Source organism: Panulirus ornatus, chromosome 3, assembly GCF_036320965.1.
Source record: "Panulirus ornatus isolate Po-2019 chromosome 3, ASM3632096v1, whole genome shotgun sequence".
Taxonomy (NCBI): domain Eukaryota; kingdom Metazoa; phylum Arthropoda; class Malacostraca; order Decapoda; family Palinuridae; genus Panulirus; species Panulirus ornatus.
The window spans coordinates 6,559,731-6,566,118 of NC_092226.1; positions in this window are offsets into that span (position 1 = coordinate 6,559,731).

The following is a 6,388-nucleotide window of genomic DNA, read 5'->3' on the forward strand; positions in this document are numbered from 1 at the left end:
TTCATGCTGCAGCGAAATTGCTGTTATTACAATGCAGTTTGACCATATGGCATCTCTCAACGAACAGTACACACGTATCTGAGAGCTTGCCTCATCCGGATGTGTGAGAACAAAGAGAAGACCCTGCCAACAAGAGTAGGAGAAATCCTCACCATTCTAACTTGCACGTCGTCACATATACAAAACGTTTCAGTATCAACCACCAAGCAATGATGCCATATATCCTCTGCTATTCCCTATTGAAGTTGAGGAGCACTTAGAAAAAAATAATAGGTTTGGAGACCATTTATTTTTGTTAAGTAGTTCATTATATTCCTAACAATACGAAATGAATAAAGTATTCTGGATAAGAATTAACAAAAAGTTCAATGCGCAAAGTGGCACATACGCTCGGCCCATGAAGGTTTGGATTCCAGAGAAATTGGTCGGTCTTGCCTTCCTAGCACCCTTTTTGCGGATGTTATACAACTTACAAATATTGGAAATCTTAGAGGACTTGCTGTCCCACACGAGGAAGCTTTTATGTACAGTAGTTAATGCGACTACCTGTGCATATTTTGCGGTAGACAATATGAGACCATGGTCGATAAATATTGGTAAACGAGGGTGTTCGGGCTTGAGGTTGCTAGACCCGCGTTTCTATGATGCCATATGTTGATTTTTTTTTGGTGATATTTCATGTATTCTTTCATGATTTTTGGAATATTATGAACAGCCTTATGAAGTCACTCATTTGTATGTCTTAACTTCACAATTAAACAGCGAAACATATGTAAAATAAGTTTAATACTTTACAAAACATGTGAAGCTTGACCTTCCATTTCGGTGTAGGCCTATATTTTCCAACAAGTGGTTAACATTATATATCTGTAAGGGTATATTAACTCTCCTCGTATTGATAAGCATCTGAAGTGGCGTCAGAAGTGTGTGCTGCTATTGTGTCGTTTTGCATGATTACCCAAATACTAGAAATGAATTCCTAAACTAATTGTCTTTTGTTGCTTAGTATTTTGTGAAAGCACCTCCTGCCGCTAAGATAGCATTGATTAAACCTGCGTGGCGCGGATGCCACAACCAGCACGGATGTTAGATCGCAACCCTCACGGTTTCTTAGAGGCTCCCTACGCCTGTAGTGCCGTGGTTGACAACAGCGTCGCGGGTCCGGTGACGTACCGTATCCAGTATTTCATCATGGCTACCCAAACATGCTCGGTGAGATTGAGATAAGGGGAACTGGGTGAGTGTGTTTAAAGGGTTAAATGGGGATGTCGGGCAAACCACTCTGTAATTGCTGAACACGTATGGATGAGGGCTGTTATCCTGCACGAGATATAAAGGTTTTCCTGCAGGAAAAAGCATCGTTTCAGCGGGTTGGTTGAAGAGTCTCCTGTAATACGTCAATATACTTCTGGCCGGTGAATCTGCACTCGCCACTATCAGCCAGCTGAGCCACACCTCCGGCGTGCCTACCAACCAAACAGGCCAGCACTAACCCTGCCACTCCTTTTGCCCTCCACCCTCGCTCATAACATTTCCAGAGTATATCAGAATACTGTAATACAATAAATTAGAATAAACCAATGATATAACTGACGACGAATAAGCATATAACATATAGATCAATACAAAGATATATAATCAAAGGAACAGACACACATGGACACCCTCTGACGCATTGCAAGATACAGCCACACCTCCTCTTACTGCCTACCCGCCAAACATATCGTTTAGATGTGGGACCGTTGGTGCATAAGGTCTTTTTTTTGCTTCACAAAATACTGCTCTATCCCAAAACCTGTCTCCCTCGTCAGTATACTCAAGTGCGTATTCCATTCTGGCCTCCGCGTGGCGTTCACTGAACATTTGCTTGCATGACGCTACACGCCCTTTACGCCCAGTGGAAAGACGCTGGTGTGTCGGGAGTGTCTGCTTCATGCTGCACTGCCGCCGCCACCCCACGTCTCATCATCACGTACGCTGGCAGCGGTTGTGAGCGGATCGCTCATCAATAGCGACTGCTATATTTTTTAGTAGTTAAGTGAAATAACACGGACAACGGTAGTTCCGACTAACAGCTGTTTCTCATGGATTTGTATATGTGTGTGTGTGTGTGTGTGTGTGTGTGTTTTATACGTATGTTCACTACATATTTACCCCAGCATTACGGCATGATTACAAGGTAGTGCTGCGTAGTCTGCCGCTCCGTTGCCGATCTACAGGACTAATTAAAGAGAAAACGCGATACAACTGGTCCAAATCAAGGAAATTAAGATTCATTAAATCTATATTGAACACTGGCAGGAAACCTTTGTCATACAAGAGAGTGTAGTGACCGCTTCACAAAAGCAACGGTTAGGCTTCTAACCATATCACAAGCGGGCCCAAAGTCAAACCAGCTGTTCATCCTCTCAATGGCACTGGTTGATGAAATGAGAACTTGGCTTCGGCTGATATATATATATATATATATATATATATATATATATATATATATATATATATTCTATTATACTTGATCGCCGTTTCCCAAATCAGCGAGGTAGCGCCAGGAAACAGACGAAGAACGGCCCATCTACTCATATGCACATATATACATGAAAGCCCACACACGCACGTATACATAACCTATGAATAAACACACACAAACATATACATACATACACATGTACAGTTGCCCACAGCTCTGACTAGCACAGTTAGCAATGCAAACGCTGATTTCCATGTATAGTGAAGCTTTGCTCGTTTGATTCGAAGCGTTTCGAGCTTGAGGGGGGGGGGGGTTAAAGACGGAGGGTAAAATGGGGTTAACATTTCTTCAATGCAGATTTCAAAATATTACTCGTAGTTCCTTTAAAAATGTCAGGTGACTTTGCGATCGATGATAATATAAAGATCAATATTAGTGTGGAAAATTGTAAATCGTCCTCACCTAGACACAACAGCTGTTTGGCTCTGGCAGGTGGAGTGAAATCCTTGTGACGTCACGATGCCCCGCCTCCAGGCTGGCGCCGGAGTTACCATTCAACCGGAAATCAGGATTTGTCTGTGTGTGTGTGTGTGTGTGTGTGTGTGTGTGTAAAATATTGTAGTTCCTTTACAACTTGCCTTTCATTGGGATTATGAGCTGGTTTCATGACTGCTATTTATTCCCAAGGAACACTTGAGTGGTTCAGTGTTAAAGCGTACAACGAACACACCGTTACAATGACCCGGGTGGCCAGACATATCCCTTATATCGACTGAGCCCTAATGATGAGCTTGTGATGGATATCATGGGAAGCTCATTAGGAGTTATGAGGCACTGCAAAAGTTATTGGACAAATGCAGAGGGTTGTAATAGTAATATGATTACTACTAGTGCCGTGTTGTGAGGTGGTCACAACGTAAACAGGCATATTAATTAGCTCGTCATTATGAGTGATCAAGATGAAAAAGATTACAGTTACGAGGATTATATAGACAAGTTTCTCCTTAGTGAAAGTCATCCTGTCTTAGAACATGGCAAAAGAGAGAGAGAGAGAGAGAGAGAGAGAGAGAGAGAGAGAGAGAGAGAGAGAGAGAGAGAGAGAGAGAGAGAGAGAATCAGGTGGAGGAAGACTTTGATGTTTCTAAGTTGTAGATCATAGAAAATTACGTACAATACATAATACTTGACACAATTCGTTATTTGTTTTGCTCTCGTAATCATTACTTACACCTTCGTTCAGTGCTACGTTGCAGAACTGATGTAATCAGGAATCCTAATTGATGGAATCGATGCCATTTTTTTTTGAGGAATCGTAATCGTAATCGATTCCATTGTCTCCATAGCCAAAGTAATCGTAATCAATTCCACTGCAAAAGAAATCCTAATTATGATTACCTTATTATTACTTACCGGTTGTGAAGCTATGTTTATGCTCTCCACAGAAAATGGTAAATTTGAGGGAAAATAAAAAATGGATATAGGCCTATACTAAGATTGTGAGTGTGACTTAACTATAAAGATTATATGAATAGTACCCAAGAAAAGTGTATAATGCAAGTGTTACGCTGTTAGCAGAGGACGGGAGAGCTGGGGACGAGAACTGATTACGTTCAGTTGGGTCCGTCAGCAGCTGACCAACCAACGAGATATTGTAGGTGGGAAAATATAGCGCATATATATATATATATATATATATATATATATATATATATATATATATATATATATATATATATATATAAGTAAGAGTATTAGTGAAAGAGAAGAGAGAGGCATTTGGACGATTTTTGCAGGGAAAAAATGAAATTGAGTGGGAGATGTATAAAAGAAAGAGACAGGAGGTCAAGAGAAAGGTGCAAGAGGTGAAAAAAAGGGCAAATGAGAGTTGGAGTGAGAGAGTATCATTAAATTTTAGGGAGAATAAAAAGATGTTCTGGAAGGAGGTAAATAAAGTGCGTAAGACAAGGGAGCAAATGGGAACTTCAGTGAAGGGCGCAAATGGGGAGGTGATAACAAGTAGTGGTGATGTGAGAAGGAGATGGAGTCAGTATTTTGAAGGTTTGTTGAATGTGTTTGATGATAGAGTGGCAGATATAGGGTGTTTTGGTCGAGGTGGTGTGCAAAGTGAGAGGGTTAGGGAAAATGATTTGGTAAACAGAGAATAGGTAGTAAAAGCTTTGCGGAAGATGAGAGCCGGCAAGGCAGCAGGTTTGGATTGTATTGCAGTGGAATTTATTAAAAAAGGGGGTGACTGTATTGTTGACTGGTTGGTAAGGTTATTTAATGTATGTATGACTCATGGTGAGGTGCCTGAGGATTGGCGGAATGCGTGCATAGTGCCATTGTACAAAGGCAAAGGGGATAAGAGTGAGTGCTCAAATTACAGAGGTATAAGTTTGTTGAGTATTCCTGGTAAATTATATGGGAGGATATTGATTGAGAGGGTGAAGGCATGTACAGAGCATCAGATTGGGGAAGAGCAGTGTGGTTTCAGAAGTGGTAGAGGATGTGTGGATCAGGTGTTTGCTTTGAAGAATGTATGTGAGAAATACTTAGGAAAAGCAAATGGATTTGTATGTAGCATTTATGGATCTGGAGAAGGCATATGATAGAGTTGATAGAGATGCTTTGTGGAAGGTATTAAGAATATATGGTGTGGGAGGCAAGTTGTTAGAGGCAGTGAAAAGTTTTTATCGAGGATGTAAGGCATGTGTACGTGTAGGAAGAGAGGAAAGTGATTGGTTCTCAGTGAATGTAGGTTTGCGGCAGGGGTGTGTGATGTCTCCATGGTTGTTTAATTTGTTTATGGATGGGATTGTTAGGGAGGTGAATGCAAGAGTTTTGGAAAGAGGGGCAAGTATGAAGTCTGTTGGGGATGAGAGAGCTTGGGAAGTGAGTCAGTTGTTGTTCGCTGATGATACAGTGCTGGTGGCTGATTCATGTGAGAAACTGCAGAAGCTGGTGACTGAGTTTGGTAAAGTGTGTGAAAGAAGAAAGTTAAGAGTAAATGTGAATAAGAGCAAGGTTATTAGGTACAGTAGGCTTGAGGGTCAAGTCAATTGGGAGGTGAGTTTGAATGGAGAAAAACTGGAGGAAGTGAAGTGTTTTAGATATCTAGGAGTGGATCTGGCAGCGGATGGAACCATGGAAGCGGAAGTGGATCATAGGGTGGGGGAGGGGGCGAAAATTCTGGGAGCCTTGAAGAATGTGTGGAAGTCGAGAACATTATCTCGGAAAGCAAAAATGGGTATGTTTGAAGGAATAGTGGTTCCAACAATGTTATATGGTTGCGAGGCGTGGGCTATGGATAGAGTTGTGTGCAGGAGGATGGATGTGCTGGAAATGAGATGTTTGAGGACAATGTGTGGTGTGAGGTGGTTTGATCGAGTAAGTAACGTAAGGGTAAGAGAGATGTGTGGAAATAAAAAGAGCGTGGTTGAGAGAGCAGAAGAGGGTGTTTTGAAATGGTTCGGGCACATGGAGAGAATGAGTGAGGAAAGATTGACCAAGAGAATATATGTGTCGGAGGTGGAGGGAACGAGGAGAAGAGGGAGACCAAATTGGAGGTGGAAAGATGGAGTGAAAAAGATTTTGTGTGATCGGGGCCTGAACATGCAGGAGGGTGAAAGGAGGGCAAGGAATAGAGTGAATTGGAGCGATGTGGTATACCGGGGTTGACGTGCTGTCAGTGAAGCGTCTGGGGTAAACCATGGAAAGCTGTGTAGGTATGTATATTTGCGTGTGTGGACGTATGTATATACATGTGTATGGGGGTGGGTTGGGCCATTTCTTTCGTCTGTTTCCTTGCGCTACCTCGCAAACGCGGGAGACAGCGACAAAGCAAAAAAAAAAAAAAAAAAAAAATATATATATATATATATATATATATATATATATATATATATATATATATATATATAT